At 36.3% G+C, this 17,552-nt stretch overlaps 1 protein-coding gene and 1 long non-coding RNA gene across 2 annotated transcripts in view; one reads left to right on the top strand and one right to left on the bottom strand.

The window, feature by feature from the left end:
* The window catches only part of LOC119075208, a 274,735-nt gene that overhangs the window by 113,383 nt on the left and 143,800 nt on the right, over positions 1–17,552 (bottom strand). The window lies entirely within an intron of this gene.
* Positions 9,634–17,552, top strand: part of LOC119075202 (zwei Ig domain protein zig-8-like) — a 113,092-nt gene continuing 105,173 nt past the window's right edge. Inside the window, exon 1 of the mRNA XM_037181594.1 lies at positions 9,634–10,109. The gene's annotated coding sequence lies outside the window, so the exon portion shown is untranslated. The remainder of the gene's footprint in view (positions 10,110–17,552) is intronic.

Below are 17,552 nucleotides of genomic sequence, written 5' to 3'. Positions count from 1 at the left end.
TCGCTAGCGATGAACAAAGGATTCAATCGATCTGAAGAAATCGTTTAACGTTTGCCTTTGATTTTAACCGTAAAATGTTTAGAGATTATACTTCAATCCATCGTAATCGCGCTGAAGAGCTTTTTTTACTCCGTCTCTTCGAACAAAAAAAAATGATTTTTTTTTTAATTTCACTTTATTATTGTCCCTTTTTTTAAGTGTGGAACACAATCAGTAGGAAACTGTAAGAAACAGTTTGCCAAACAACATTATATCAAAAAACGAAAAACATCTTGTTTAATTTAGAAAAATTAAATGAATCATTCATAGGTCAATTTTGGATAAATAGAAAACAATAAACAAATCAATAGAAAAATTACAAATCAATTCAAAAAAGTAGAAAGGAGAGATACCTACGAACTCATCACAGTCCTTCATCACTTTAATCGTTAGCTTTTCCCTAAAGGATTTAGCATTTCTAATACCACATAATTCATCATCCAAAGCGTGATAATCGGTAAGGGCCTTCAAAATGCTAGGATGGCTAGCAGCCACGAAAATGTCATTTCTACGTCTAGTAGTTCTTCCATTGCAAGTGATCATATCCTTGTGAACGAAATTTTGTTTTTAGAATTAGCCTGTTGCTATTGTTGGGAAGCAATTATTTATATGTGGCCAACACTGCAACATTTACCGAACTTATCGATACGGCAACACCAGTCAAGCCTTCATCATTATACACGTCACAGGCCATGTATTTTTTCTCTTTGGTTTCGGCGCTCATACGAGCAGGTTGTTTACGTTGAATAAAACTATTGTGAAGCAAGTTAGCGGAAGTATGTTCTTGTACGATCTCCTCGTAAAGTATCCAGATAAGACGAACATCTAACAGCTATTACTGATTTGAACGAAGAAGATATGTTCTAAGGTTAAGAAGTCACCAATTTCTGTGAATTTCAAATCCCAACAAAAATCTCTTCGAGAAAAGTGTGACGCAGTCTTTGAAGTACAATTTCTAAAATGAATGATATCGCTAGAGTTGACGCTTTCAGCTTTGTTACGCAAAAATTAAATTTTTCACCCAATTTTAGTTCAAACAAGCTGGCTTAGTTCGAGGCTTATCGAGGTTCGAGGTTTTATCTCATCATCTGCCAAATAATTTTTACCAACAAAAATTGACTGGAAACAACCAAAATTTTACCAAAAAAATCTGCGTCGCAAAGTGGCAGATGTTCAGGAACAGACCAGCAAGAAAATTTATCTGCCACATGCGACGCAGATTTTTTTGGTAAAATTTTGGTTGTTTCCAGTCAATTTTTTTTTGGTAAAAATTATTTGGCAGATGATGAGAAAACCTAAGCAAGCTTGTTTGAACTAGTTGGGTGTACAATTTATTTTTTGCGTAACGAAGCTGAAAGCGTCAACTCTAGCGATATCATTCATTTTAGAAATTGTACTTCAAAGACTGCGTCACACTTTTCTCGAAGAGATTTTCGTTGAGATATCAGTCGTTTTAGAAGTGCTTTTTAGAACGAAATTCGAAAAATTGACGAAATTCGAAAATTTGACGAAATTCGAAAATTTGACGAAATTCGAAAATTTGACGAAATTCGAAAATTTAGCGAAATGCGAAAATTTAACGAAATTCGAAAATTTGACGAAAATCGAAAATTTGACGAAAATCGAAAATTTAATGAAAATCGAAAATTTGACGAAAATCGAAAATTTGACAGAAATTGAAAATCGAAAATTTGACGAAATTCGAAAATTTGACGAAAATCGAAAATTTGACGAAAATTCAAAATTTGACGAAATTCGAAAGTTTCACGAAATTTGAAAATTTGAAAACCCATTTCCAATTTTTGACATTTTTTGCATATGCCCCTATATTCTACTCGTAAAACTCTGAGACTTTGCCGAAGAAAGTAACTCTCTATCTGCCACCATTCACAAAATAACTCTAAAACCCTAATTGACCCACCCATTTCTAACTTTCGACATTTTTCACATATGCCCCTATGTTCTACTCGTAAGACTCTGAGACTTTGCCGAAGAACGTAACTCTCTATCTCTCATAATCGCAAAAATATTAGTCCTTTCACCCTACGCTCGAGTAGCTCAAAATTTGGCCACTCTAATCACTCTAGCTCAAACGAATCTGCCCCGATTTTTTTAATTATTTTTTTGTTCGAATCGTGTTACGAATACCTTTCATTTGATGGGTCGCACGACTCTGTAGGTTTCAATACAGCTAAGCTACAGCCGAAAACGCGTTCCCGACCCTCGAAAACCACACTCAGAAACCACTTCGAGGCCAATAAAACAAAATTCTGGTTTTTCCTGGGGTAATGGCGTATCACATTTTCATTTTTATGTCCACCCTGAGGTTCTTGCAAAATTTCATGGAGATTGGCTGACTAGTTTCCGAGATCGACCGTCGATAGATAGATAGAAACATCACAGAGTAAGTTGAAAGATTTTGATTGTTTGGGAAAAGTCAATTTGGTGTATTTTGTATGAAAAGTGACCAATTTCAAAACGATTGTTCTCCGGCAATTTTAAACCTACATAGTCGAGTGATAGCTCATTTTGCTCGTATTCGAAGCGAGAATATGATATAAACCAAAGGGTAGAAACTGAAATGTTCGGCTATATATAGTTGCCGCATCTCAAAAAAATTTCTTCGTTCTTTTTTTGGAAGTTAGACTGCGTCAAGTACTCCGCTATCGCTCCGGACATGATAAATGTTTATTTTGGTACTATGGCACTATGTTTATTTTACTCTGCCGTGGTTGCATCAGTGACGTTTGGCATAATATAATGTTGTTGGAAGAGCAGAGAGATAGTTAAGTCAGAGCTTTTGAGAACTTTAAGCGTCTTTTGTATTTGTATTTTACTGAAATATTCCACTTTTCCAATGGAATTACAACGAAGCCTTTTAAAACGTTCTAAAACACATGAAGAATGCAATACGGTGTTTTGGCTTAACATGGCAGATAGCAGATTAAAAGATGTAACACGTCATTTCCGTGCAAAGGTTCATTTTCGATCCTTGGACTAATTTTCAGCGTGTGCTTTTCAAATATATTTCGCACATTTTCGCATGAGTCGTATGTAATGATAATGTTAACATTGGCACTAACCCGGACTATATTTACACACTGCACATACACACACAGGGCCAATGTGGATCGTATAGGAACAAAAATTGTGTGTTCAATCCACAAAATTGAATAAACTAAACAAAATGAAAGTTTAACCGAATTATCTGCACATTTAAAGTGACAATAAACGGATCTAAAATGAAAATGATAAATTAATTAAAAGACATTAAAAACAAAACGAACGTCATGCAATTTAAATGAGCTCATGTGGGATAATTACATTTTCATTTTACATTATTTACAGTGGGAGGGAGTGTGCAGATTCCACCTACATATAAACGAGAAACGAAACCTATCATACGAACGAAGAGTTTGATATGCACATACAGTGCAGAAAGTCGTAGTTTCGTATACAATATGAATATATATAGGTAACACCGGTATCCATGAGCGTTGTGTGCATGATGTGTGTATTATTTGGTTACTTCATTTATTCACAATTTTAAGTCATACACGGAGTTGTGTGCACAAAATTCTGTACAAACCGATCTATATGTTTGTTCAGTGTTTTGTGTGTGATATAGAACCCGCCGGATTGTGAGTTTGTGACAAACTTTATGAGATTTTTTGTTAACATAATAGATGAAACGGATACAATTTTTTCGTTCGTCCGAACTTGCTGGAATTGTGGTAAGCGAATAATGTTCCGTTTAGTTTGCGACGAAAACGGTTTGATCGCTTTGCATTATTTTAATTTAATTGTTACGTCGGTGTATGGAACCGCCTCTTCAAATTTGAATCCCATATTTATTTTTGTATGAAACGTGCTAATTAAAGCATTCTACTTCGGAAAACATTCTCACACTTGTTGTACAAAGTGAAATTACTTCTATTGAAAGGAGTCTTTCTATTTACTCCGCTGGGAATCTAGAATTCTTACATGTTATGGGCCCAGACGACGTGTAATGCTGGGAGAGAGAATTGCACAATCTTCTTCTTTTTCAGCCTGTTTCTGTCCACTGCTGGATGTAGGCCTCTCCAACTTCTTTCCATTTCGTACGATCCATTGCCATTGGCTGCCAGTTTGTACCTGCAATATTCTTAATTCCGTTTGTCCATCTCTCTGGTGGTCTACCTATAGCTCGTCTTTTATATGGTCGCCAGTTCATGATCTTTTTGGTCCAACGTTCGTCTGTCCTTCTTGCAATATGTCCCGCCCAGCTCCATTTCAGAGATGCTATTCTTTCCATGACATCAACGACCCTGGTTTGTTGTCGAATCCATTGATTCGTCGTTCTGTCTCTGAGTGTTATTCCAAGCATACTCCGTTCCATGGCTCTTTGTGTCACTCTCAATTTATCTTCGGATGCTTTCGTTAAAGTCAACGTTTCCGCTCCATAAGTGAGCACTGGAAGGACACAAGTGGCGAAAACTTTGCGTTTCAGACAATTATTCATTTTGCTTTTGAAAATTAGTCTGAGTCTTCCGAACGCTGCCCATGCAAGACCAATCCTACGTCTTATTTCTGCAGTTTGGTTGTCCAGGCCTAACTTCAGTTTATTGCACAATAATGATGCTCAAATAAAATGATGAAAGACGGACAATTACAAATGGTAGTCACGATTGGCAAACACTATTTAAGAAAAATGAACAATCGATGAAGCGGTGAGGAACATCCAGATCCGGAATGCAAGGTTTGACTGGAACGTTTATTGGAAAAGAATAGGAAACCCAAATTAAGGAAAATTGTACGGGAAGTCAAAATTACAAATCGTAATACGATTGCAAGGAAATCGTAAACCATAATGGTAATCGGGGAAGTTGCGATAGTTACAGTCGATGAAGTCAGAGAAGAATTAAAAGTGTCTTACGTTTGAATGGGAAACAGTTTAAAGTAATCGAGGAAGTCACGGTAATATCAAGCGAAGAAGTCATGGAACATTTAACATGGAAAAGGTGTGTAACGATCATGTCCTGAGCGATTGCGGAGGACTTGACGCAGTCTAACCCCCAAAAAAAGAACGAAGAAATTTTTTTGAGACGCGGCAGCTATGTATAGCCGAACATTTCAGTTTCTGCCCTTTGGTTTATATCACCACAAAACATATTCTCGCTTCAAATACAAGCAAAACGAGCTATAACTCGACTATGTAGGTTTAAAATTGCCGGAGATACATCGTTTTGAAATTGGTCACTTTTCATACAAAATGCTCCAAATTGACTTTTCCCAAACAATCAAAATCTTTCAACTTACTCTGTATGTTTCTATCTGTCTATCTGTCTATCTATCTATTGACGGTCGATCTCGGAAACTAGTCAGCCAATCTCCATGAAATTTGGCAGGAACCTCAGGGTGGGCATAAAAATGAAAATGTGATACGCCATTACCCCAGGAAAAACCAGAATTTTGTTTTATTGGCCTCGAAGTGGTTTCTGAGTGTGGTTTTAGAGGGTCGTGAACGCGTTTTCGGCTGTAGCTTAGCTGTATTGAAACCTACAGAGGCGTGCGACACATCAAATGAAAGGTCACACGATTCGAACAAAAAAATAATTAAAAAAATCGGGTCAGATTCGGTTGAGCTAGAGTGGTCAGATTGACCAAATTTTGAGCTACTCGAGCGTATGATGAAAGGACTAATATTTTTTGGCTTATGAGATATAGAGAGTTACTTTCTTCGGCAAAGTCTCAGAGTTTTACGAGTAGACAAGAATGGCATTTGTGAAAAATGTCGAAAGTTGGAAATGTGTGGGTAAATTGGGATTTTAGAGATATTTCTTGAATGGTGGCAGATAGAGAATTACTTTCTTCGTCAAATTTTCGATTTTCGTCAAATTTCGAATTTCGTCAAATTTTCGAATTTCGTCAAATTTCTTCAAATGTTCGAATTTCGTCAAATGTTCGAATTTCGTCAAATTTTCGATTTTCGTCAAATTTTTTATTTAGAACTGTTCTAAAAAGCACTTCTAAAGCGACTGATATCCCAACAAAAATCTCTTCGAGAAAAGTGTGACGCAGTCTTTGAAGTACAATTTCTAAAATGAATGATATCGCTAGAGTTGACGCTTTCAGCTTTGTTACGCAAAAATTAAATTTTACACCCAATTAGTTCAAACAAGCTTAGTTTTATCTCATCATCTGCCAAATAATTTTTACCAAAAAAAATTTGACTGGAAACAACCAAAATTTTACCGAAAAAATCTGTGTTGCATGTGGCAGATAAATTTTCTTGCTGGTATGTTCCTGAACATCTGCCACATCAGTCAACTGTATCGTTTGTCATTCGAAAAGTTTTTATTTGTAAAAGTTTTGTTTCATAAATTTTTAAATAATTTTGGCGTTCATTTCTTTGATAACAGTCACGAATCTCCTTATTCTATGGAAAACCTCCTGAATCCTCCTGGTTTTTAAAAAATTTCCTTCTTAAGGAGCTCATTTTTGGCGTGGGTTAGTCGAACTGTACGGTTATATTGAAATAATTTTTACATGCTACATGCGTCGAAAACCGTAGGGGCCATCCATAAATTACGCACGCATTTTTCATGTAAAAGCACTTCTTTCGACGCCCTCAGCATGTAAAATCCATTACATAACTCGGGTAAAAAGATGAAAAGTCTCGTTTTCGTGTATTTATTGACCTGCGCTACGCCTCGGATCAACAAAATTCACACGAAAACTCTACTTTTTATCTATATATCCCAAGTCATGTAAAATACTGTTTGTCTTTACTCCGCTGGGAAGCTGGAATTCTTACAGGGAAAAGTGATATAAGATTATATAAGATTTGGACCACACATTCAATAATTTGGTCTACTGCCAAGAATTGGTTACATCATTTCCCAATCTCACTTCTCACCAACTTATCGTAGCAATTATTTTCGTTATGATCCTCACTTTTCATCTGTTGTTGACAGCGATATTTTAGCAAAATGTTCGCTGAGACTAATGAAGTAAAAGATTTTGCATTATAGATTATAAACAAAAGAAGTAGTAGATTCAACAGGCATTATTTAGAGAATTTTATCTCTGAAAATTCCGAAAAATCAGGTAGTATTTCTCTGAGAAATTTTCTTCACTCAGTGACGTAAAACTTTCGTTGGCTTTTTGAAATAAACGTTGTAGTATCCAACTTGGTCACAAATGCATTTTTAAGAACACGATTTGTATCGAAGCTTTCTAGCAACTCGGTGGCATAAATTCTGCCCTACTGCTTTCCTGAAACAGGTAGCCGCGGCCACTATTAGATTTTTTAGAATGGAACGCTTCGGTTAGTAGGTAGCGTACATCGACAATCTTCAATTTAAAATTTTTAAATTTTTTAAAACAAATCCAAATAGAATTCTTCGTGGAACTGTTTAATTTGTGTTGATTTTTTTGCACTTGCAGTTTTCCTTCGGTTTTCAGTTATACGCCGTATACGGTATCACTATCACACTCTGCATGACTGTCTCTTCCACGGGTTTCTGTATTAATATTTTGTTTCCCTTACCTTCCAAATTCACAGTCAAACGTTGATTAAATTTTAGCTCGACGTACACAATCCAGAGCGAATATTTTAATATGAGATGCAGGAATATGTTTTATATTATGCAAAGAAAGTTCAAGATGCAACGGTGTTTTACGTGACCAAGCAACGCTTTTTGAATGTACAATATTAGATCAACATAACAATATCAACAATTTAAGTTATTCATTATGTTCGTTTATGCTTCCTCGTACTTTCTTTTTTCCCTCCAATTTAATTTAAATTTTAACTCTATCGCTGGCTGGTCTGCCAAGTGCATATATATGCATTGCATGTAGCAGCCAGCGGTATGTACACGGAGTTTATTTTTAGGTTGTTTTATCTCTGTGTATGAGAAAAGGATTCCTTATGGAAACGTCCTATCAAATTAACTTTAACCAACGAACACAAACATTCGTCGTCTTCGTGGGATAGTAAAACAATGGTACTAGTCAGAGTGACAATGACCAACCGTTCTGCATGCAACGTACTGCCAAGTTTTGACTTTCGTTGGGTGCAGAAAGGAAAAACTTTTATCTGCTGACAGGATGTACGTTCTCACCTCCTGCAGAAAGAAAAATGGGTGACTGTCATATTTATTGTTATTTAAACATTAATATCTCATCCGTTCGTGGTGACAGTGGTGAAGCGACATCGAAAAAGTTGTAAAGTCATACCATTTTGCATGTACATGTCTAGCGAATCATAAGCGAAATATTTTCTCGAATAATATCCGTTGACCATTCATTTGTTCGTCATTTATTTTCCCATTATGCAATTCTAGTGAATTTAATAATTCGTAACTTGACTTTGACAGTGTTGTCACCTTAATGCAAATAGTCGTCCATACGATTCGTAACTTTTAAGGTGACAACTGTCAAGTTACAAATTCTTAAATTTATGAGAATCGATCCCCAGGGCGCAGATTCTCGTAGCATTCGTAACACTGGAATAATTCGTAACTGGACAGTTGCATATATAAAATCCCAAAAGACCAGTCAAGGTACGAACGTTTCGAGAAGAGACGTAGATTCTCATGTCGTTCGTAACTTGACTGGTCTTATAGGATTTTACACACGTAACTGTCCAGTTACGAAAATACGACAATCGTCGCCTAGTGCATGAACAAAGCACCTCAAGCCCAGATAATGCCGAACGTCATTCCAACGTTTTCCGATTCTCAGTGTTTTGCCACTCACAAAAACAAGAGATTGTGGATATGACCACTAATTCGTAGGACTCTCAATGATTGAAGATGAGCGGGCCAAGGACCGAACCTTGCGGAATGCCTTGATCCACTGGAATAGGCTCTGAGGCATGATTATTGATCGCTACACATTGTCTACGATCCTTAAGATAGTCCCGCAGAAACGACACAGCCGATGTTGAGAATTTAAACTCACTCCGGAGCTTGTCTACCGTGCCTACCGTGCCTGATAGTGTCAAACGCTTTAGTAAAGTCAAGCAGCAGCAGCACGGTGAGACATTTCCTTTCAAACGCTCTTCGAATATATTCAGATGATAAATTCAACAACACTCTGTCTCAGTGCTGTGCTTCGGTCTATCGGTATTTGTTGTGAAACGTGAAACGTTGTGCGAATGTACATGCAACATGTACGTGTACATACACACGGTGATTATTTTTGTTTATCTGTTTACGAAAGTCTTCTGTTTCGCAGCAGCTAAATGAATGTCAGAAAATGTATGGAACGTCGTCAGTCGATGATATATTTTGAATTTGACAAATTTTACGCCTACATTTTGAAAATAGTCTCGGGACAAAACATATCTGGAGTTGTTTACAAACATCATCAAAAATCATGCAGCCCAAATCATGGTCCTCCGTCATCACAATAATTTGAAATTAAAAAAAAAACCGTAAATTCAAACGGAGCACACTCACCACTTGGTCAAATGCCTTTTCCGTATACCCCTGGAAAATTCGAACATTGTTGAACTAATTCCCCTCTCAAAGGATTCTCTTTTACGCATGCCTGCTCAATATTCAATCTCGCATTTTCAAACGCAGTACAATCCGTGTCCCATTTAGTTAGGGAATCACCGGTTAACGTAGCGGATGCTTTAAGCACTTCAAATGCGAATTATCGAAAACGAATGAATATTACTTTTGTCGAGTTTTAGTCGATTGTCAGTGCGATAAGTTCGAATGAAAATACCAATTCGGATCAATTAAAGAAACGAAAAAAATTGGCAAAGAAATCAGGTTTCTGATAAGGGAAATTTTGCAGTGCTTTTTTTTCTTTCTCTCTCTCTCTCTTACTGTCTGATGATCGAACACTTTCATGTGAGTTAATCAAGTGACAAGGAAGTGATCAGTTCCGTGATTTAAATGTGAAAATTTATGAGAATTTAGATTTAATCAAAATTTTTATCAAAATTTATTTTCACGTCGAATCCATTCATTTATGGATTGTACTAATCGGATACAAAATTGTGCGTTGTAAGAATCTTTGAAAAACAAACTTTTATGTAGCTGGTAGAGTTTAAATATCTCGTTTGTAAGGTAAATAAATGAAATATTTTTTCGATGTGATTGCTAAGCCTTTATATCTACTCTAACTGTACAAATGTGATCGTGTTTTGTGTTCAATTTCTATTTGATCTAACAAAAGAAAGTCTGTGCGATACAGAGTAAATATTGTGCAAATTCAAATTGCAACTTTGCTATCAGATCTTCAGCGATTTTAGTCACAATTCGAAAATTGAATTTGCTGTTGGCGAAAGTTGAAAACAGTTTTTTGCACAATCACTTTGTAAAGCTCGTAGAGTGAAAAATGAAATTTTACGTGCTGAGCAAGAGAGCGAAAACAATTTTAAAATTATTTCGGTGTCACGATGTAGCGAATGTTGTTTTGTCTCAAGTAGAATTCACAGTTGTCAGTTCTGGCCCCGTATAACTCTCCGATTATGTGACGTTTTCATTTTTTTAATGAAAAATTGGTTTGTGGGTGATAAGTTATCCGCCTAGGAGATTGTGTAAATTTATGTTCTGCACGAGTTTCTTCAAGTGGGATGAGTTATCATCCACAAACCAATTTTTCCTTTAAAATTAGCACATCAAACCACGCAGATTGCTTTACTTTTTCAACAAAAGAATGGTTCAGAGAAATAATCAAAAACGAATATTTTCCGCCTAAATGTAGGCTACTCTGCAAAGTGTCCATTACTCTTAACCAGGGCCTTCTCTTCTTCTTCTTCTTTTTCAGCCTGTTTCTATCCACTGCTGGATGTAGGCCTCTCCAACTTCTTTCCATTTCGTACGATCCATTGCCATTTGCTGCCAGTTTGTACCTGCAATATTCTTAATTCCGTTTGTCCATCTCTCTGGTGGTCTACCTATAGCTCGTCTTTTATATGGTCGCCAGTTCATGATCTTTTTGGTCCAACGTTCATCTGTCCTTCTTGCAATATGTCCCGCCCAGCTCCATTTCAGAGATGCTATTCTTTCCATGACATCAACGACCCTGGTTTGTTGTCGAATCCATTGATTCGTCATTCTGTCTCTGAGTGTTATTCCAAGCATACTCCGTTCCATGGCTCTTTGTGTCACTCTCAATTTATCTTCGGATGCTTTTGTTAAAGTTAACGTTTCCGCTCCATAAGTGAGCACTGGAAGGACACAAGTGTCGAAAACTTTGCGTTTCAGACTATTATTCATTTTGCTTTTGAAAATTAGTCTGAGTTTTCCGAACGCTGCCCATGCAAGACCAATCCTACGTCTTATTTCTGCAGTTTGGTTGTCCAGACCTAACTTCAGTTTATGTCCTAGATATACATAGCTGTCGACTCGTTCAATGACAGTGTCACCAATTTCCAATTAAATTTCCAAAAATTCTTAAATTTTTCCATCACTTTTCGTCATTTTATCTAAAAACACAACCGATTGCATCGTAAATGTTGTTTTTACCGCCTTTTTGGTTGTTTTTCATGTCTTTGAGCTTAACTGATTACTTTGGAATGATATCCAACAGAAAACAAAAATTACAAATTTTAAGAATTTTTGTGAAATTTTGGAAATTTTTGGAAATTAAATTCCCTTAAATAGGCCCTGCGCTTTACTTTTATTGTCTACTAAAAGAAGTTGGAAAAAGAGAGTATTTCTCGAATTAAAAATTAAACTTATATAAATACGGCCCTCGCTTCGCTCTCGTTAAAAAATTTTTTCTTCTTATCATCGACACCAAGATATCACGGAAAAAATGCTTTTCGCAATCAATCCTAGATTATTATCCAGGCTCCAGGTAATTTCCATTAATTTCAGTCCTCGACGAATAAACAAGTTTTTCCAAATCCGTTAAGAATGGCTCAAGTTATCGCGTGTTATCAAGGAATGAACAAAGTGTGACAAACATTTCCGTGTTTTCCGTGTATTTACGACAATAAAATTTTAGAGTGTTTATCATCCGTAAGATCCATGACTTTCAGTCAAGGTAATAACCAAACATTGATTTTGTTAATAAATTTCACGGATTACTGTGAAAACTCGCTCAACCAAAACGACGAACAAACTAAGTGGTATGCCCTAGCCATAATTCCCTTATATAGCTCTCCAAACGTTCGCTGAAACAAATGAAGTAAAAGATTCTGTATCACACACTGTGCGCAAGTTTTAACAAAAGAAGTAGCAGATTCATCAAACATATTACAAATATGACAGGATAAGAGTTTTCGTCACTAGCTCAAACTCTTCAATTTAATTCTAATACAAAAGCAGGTTCAGCAATTTACAATAAGAGCCGAGACGAAAATGCCACCAAAACATTTCGTTTGAAAGATTCAATGATTGATGTGTGTGTGTGTGTGAGTTTGTTAGTCATATCAAGTACACATTTTTTAAAATACTGAACATAAATCGAACATTTCATTCAACAATACATTAATCAGATTAATCTCTTAACGTGACGTAAAAATGTTATTTTCATCGGAACCAAACCTTTGTATCGTAAAACGTTCCTTTGAAAAAAAAAATCTTTTAATCTCATAAGCTACATTTTGTTCAGAGAAAGAAAAACGTCCTTGCAGCTATGAAATCACCTGCCTGACGATAAATTCAATTGAATTCTCGAGCTTAGACAGAAAAGTGGAAGTAAATAATTTGGGATTCGGAAAAATCTGATCACAATGGAAGGTTTTGGCTGAACAAGTCAAGTGGGAGTTTGAGTGGTTAAGGTTATTCTCCGCCGTGGTTTAAAGATTTCTGTGAAAGTAGGACAGAACCGACGTTTGTACAAATTTCAACAATCACATTGATCATTGATGTGTTAAGTTGTTAAAGTAAGTCAGGTTATGTGACCGACGTTCAATTTGAAATGTTGTGCATCTTCATAGGTCACAAATTTCGTTAAAAAAAATCAAAAAATATTGTCATGCCACCTGTAGTGTTTCAGCAATGCTTGGAATCATTGAATTCTGCTTGAGCGACAGTAATACCGTACAACACTTAGTACAAACCGTAAGTCTTTAGTTATAATTGCAGGATCAGACTGATCCATATTGGGGGATCGGGCGTGACAATTATTTGCATCTCCTCCATATCTTGCAGCTCTCTCGCACACATGATGTACTTTACGAACAATTCATAAATAATCGGTGCCGCTCAGACTCCCTCATCTGATTTATTATTTGCAAAGGTTTTGTTAGGCAGTGTTAGGCAAAAGACCGCATCACTTTGGAGAGCTTTCAAAAGCTTTGTCAAAGCCTTTTTTTCAATTCTATTTGGGAAAGTTATATATATTTCAGTGGCAGAGTTTTAAATGCGATGAGGTGTTTTGGCAGTATCCCATCCAGCATGTTTGCATTTCGTCCGATTTTGTATAGTATACTGTCAACTCGAAAAGTTTCCCAAGCAATGTGGTAGAAATCCCTTTGCAGTCATGTGGCTTACCATTTCTTCGAATTCGTTTTAATTGAATTGACTCTCAGAGACAGAGATGTTTCTTTGATCATCTCAATATCCACCCACCTTCAGTTCGACCGTATTAAACTAGAAGGATAGAGTTTCCTGTTCCATATGATATATTCAACAAAGTATTTACTGCAAAGTCGTTTAAAGACAGATTTCGGAGAAATTTGAAAAATTCAGTCAGGATCAGGACACACAAGTTGATGAAATGAATTTGATTTATCATCAAAGTCTGAAAGATTTCGTACAAAGTATTATCATATAACTGGTAACGGCTGGTAACATGCGAATGAAAGCCATATTTATGTACGAGTTGTATACGTACTAAAAACAGTATTCTTTCAAACAGTATTCTGTACAAAGTGAAATCAATGAAATCGATGTGTCAAGACATAAATAGGAAGAGAATACGTTTCGTATTTATGTCGCAAGCTGCCCAAATGCGATAAGAAACCTGTGGAGAGGTATTACGACATGAGTTCTCTATTATTGTAAACTCTTCTCTTTTTCTATTCTACCGTCGCTTCGCTATTTCAAACAAGATGTCGCTGCAATAAGCCCAATAATTATATTTTTACTCGTCGGAATTTAATCAAATAATAATGTCAGCGTATAAATGATCTCTGGACTCCAGACCAGTAATTAGTCGTTCAATCGGTCCAATATTTGTCACGCGATAAGAGTTTGCAAAGCCATTTGTTTATCGTATCCTTTCTTCAAACTCTTATCGCGTAGCAGATACTAGTCTACGGGTTGTAAGTTTGTTTCAAGGTCGCTGGAAATGTCCATCGTCATCCATAGAGAAGTCAATCCAACCTCCCTTCGATATTTTAACGAAAAAATTTGTTTAAGTTGAGGTTATGTTCGCAGATGATGGCCTGCCAAAATCCGTTTTTACCACGCGGTGGATCATCATATTTTACTATGATCCGTCGAGTCAATTTTGTTTTTTTCTGTTGACATTGTACCGACATCTTACTTGAAATAGCGAATCGACGGTAAAATACAGAAAGATAAGAGGCTAAAACATAGAAAAGTCATGCCGTAATACCGCTCCTGGTATGACACACACACACGCCATCACTACTTTTGGATGCCTGTTTTCAGCATATATACGATTTGGTTGACTATAGTCTTTTATGATACAATAGAAGACGATGATTGTAACCTTACTGTAGGGTACTATAAACTGTCAAGTGTCCACATATGCAAATTTAATGTTCCATAGTAACACCCACATATTGACTGGTTAATATCGATCCATATTATTATTATGTGACCTCTCTAACCGCTCGTCATTTACATTTACTTCCCAACACATTATTTCTCTGATTATCATACTGAATTTGACTTGCAGCTGCAGGGCCTATTATTTGAGAAACGAACTGTATGTTGTTAATTGTTAAGAATTAAAAAAAAAAATTAAAAGTCAAACTTTTTCCGGTCACCCACCAAGTACTAACCGCTCCGATTGATGCTTAACATGGAAATTGGACGAGCAGCGCCTTAACCAATAATGATACTATTCTGACTATATACTACGTCCTATTTTGAACCGTTCTTATTATAACAATTTATGTTCGTTGCAATCATAAAATGTTTCTTGCAACCATCATGTCCGGAGCGATAGCGGAGGACTTGACGCAGTCTAACTTCCAAAAAAAGAACGAAGAATTTTTTTGAGACGCGGCAACTATGTATAGCCGAACATTTCAGTTTCTGCCCTTTGGTTTATATCACCACAAAACATATTTTCGCTTCAAATACGAGCAAAACGAGCTATCACTCGACTATGTAGGTTTAAAATTGCCGGAGATACATCGTTTTGAAATTGGTCACTTTTCATAGAAAATACACCAAATTGACTTTTTCCAAACAATCAAAATCTTTCAACTTACTCTGTATGTTTCTATCTCTGTCTATCGACGGTCGATCTCGGAAACTAGTCAGCCAATCTCCATGAAATTTTGCAGGAGCATCAGGGTGGGCATAAAAATGAAAATGTGATACGCCACTACCCCAGGAAAAACCAGAATTTTGTTTTATTGGCCTCGAAGTGGTTTCTGAGTGTGGTTTTCGAGGGTCGGGAACTGTAGCTCAGCTGTTTTGAAACCTACTGAGGCGTGCGACACATCAAATGAAAGGTGTTCGTCACACGATTCGAACAAAAAAATAATTATAAAAATCGGTGCAGATTCAGTTGAGCTAGAGTGATTAGAGTGACCAAATTTTGAGCTACTCGAGCGTAGGATGAAATGACTAATATTTTTTTGGGTTATGAAAGATAGAGAGTTACTTTCTTCGGCAAAGTCTCAGAGTTTTACTAGTAGAACAGAGGGGCATATGTGAAAAATGTCGAAAGTTGGAAATGGGTGGGTCAATTTCGTCAGATTTTGTAATTTCGTCAAATTTTCGAATTTCGTCAAATTTTCGAATTTCATAAAATTTTCGATTTTCGTCAAATTTTCGATTTTCCTCAAATTTTCGAATTTTGTCAAATTTTCGAATTTCGTCAAATTTTTGATTTTTGTCAAATTTTCGAATTTCGTCAAATTTTCGAATTTCGTCAAATTTTCGAATTTCGTTAAATTTTCGAATTTCGTCAAATTTTTGAATTAGAGCTGTAAACTGTTATAAAAAGCAGTGTTCTAAAACTTCTAAAACGACTGATATCCCAACAAAAACCTCTTCGAGAAAAGTGTGACGCAGTCTTTGAAGTACAATTTCTAAAATGAATGATATCGATACAGTTGACGCTTTCAGCTTCGTTACGCAAACACCCAACTAGTTCAAACAAGGTGGCTTAGTTTATCTCATCATCAGCCAAATAATTTTTACCAAAAAAAAATTTGACTGGAAACAACAAAAAGTTTACCAAAAAAATCTGCGTCGCATGTGGCAGATAAATTTTCTTGCAGGTCTGTTCCTGAACATCTGCCACTTTGCGACGCAGACTTTTTTGGTATAATTTTTGTTGGTAAAATATATTTGGCTGATAATGAGATAATTTCAAATAACATATCAGCTAGATCGCATTCTTGTTAACCTGTTACACACCACAAGCGTATGACCAGTATTATCATCGGTTAATCGGTTGATTTCAAATCTTGTACTTCAATTTTTTAATATTTCTTGTTCTATATAAAGGATAAAAGATCTTTGTAAATTTCATCCGATATGAATACTTCACCGTTATCTGAATCTTAGTTTAGCCACGATTGTAGCTCTACTACGCTACTTCTGTTTGTAACTACGATGCTTTTCGGGATACATGATTGTGTTAACTATTTCGTTGAAAACATTGTTGCTGTGAAGTTCACAGTGTGAACATGTTTTTGTGGTAACCATGTAATGATTTCCACAATGAGAACATGGTTATCCCAATAATAAATCGTGAAATTATTTCTCTGAGTGCGAGTAAAACCAGATTACTATTTCAGAAATCAAATTAGGGATTTAGATAACAAGGTTCTGGAAGTCAAAAGGCAGTGGCTACAATCAAATTTTATAACAAACCGTAAGTGCATGTCCATCTTTCTTCTTCTTCTTCTTCTTCTTCTTCTTTTTCAGCCTGTTTCTATCCACTGCTGGATGTAGGCCTCTCCAACTTCTTTCCATTTCGTACGATCCATTGCCATTTGCTGCCAGTTTGTACCTGCAATATTCTTAATTCCGTTTGTCCATCTCTCTGGTGGTCTACCTATAGCTCGTCTTTTATATGGTCGCCAGTTCATGATCTTTTTGGTCCAACGTTCGTCTGTCCTTCTTGCAATATGTCCCGCCCAGCTCCATTTCAGAGATGCTATTCTTTCCATGACATCAACGACCCTGGTTTGTTGACGAATCCATTGATTCGTCATTCTGTCTCTGAGTGGTATTCCAAGCATACTCCGTTCCATGGCTCTTTGTGTCACTCTCAATTTATCTTCGGATGCTTTCGTTAAAGTTAACGTTTCCGCTCCATAAGTGAGCACTGGAAGGACACAAGTGTCGAAAACTTTGCGTTTCAGACAATTATTCATTTTGCTTTTGTCAATTAGTCCG

The sequence above is a fragment of the Bradysia coprophila genome, unplaced genomic scaffold (assembly GCF_014529535.1).
Source record: "Bradysia coprophila strain Holo2 unplaced genomic scaffold, BU_Bcop_v1 contig_193, whole genome shotgun sequence".
Classification (NCBI taxonomy): Eukaryota; Metazoa; Arthropoda; class Insecta; order Diptera; family Sciaridae; genus Bradysia; species Bradysia coprophila.
This window is presented reverse-complemented; position numbering and strand designations above follow the sequence as displayed.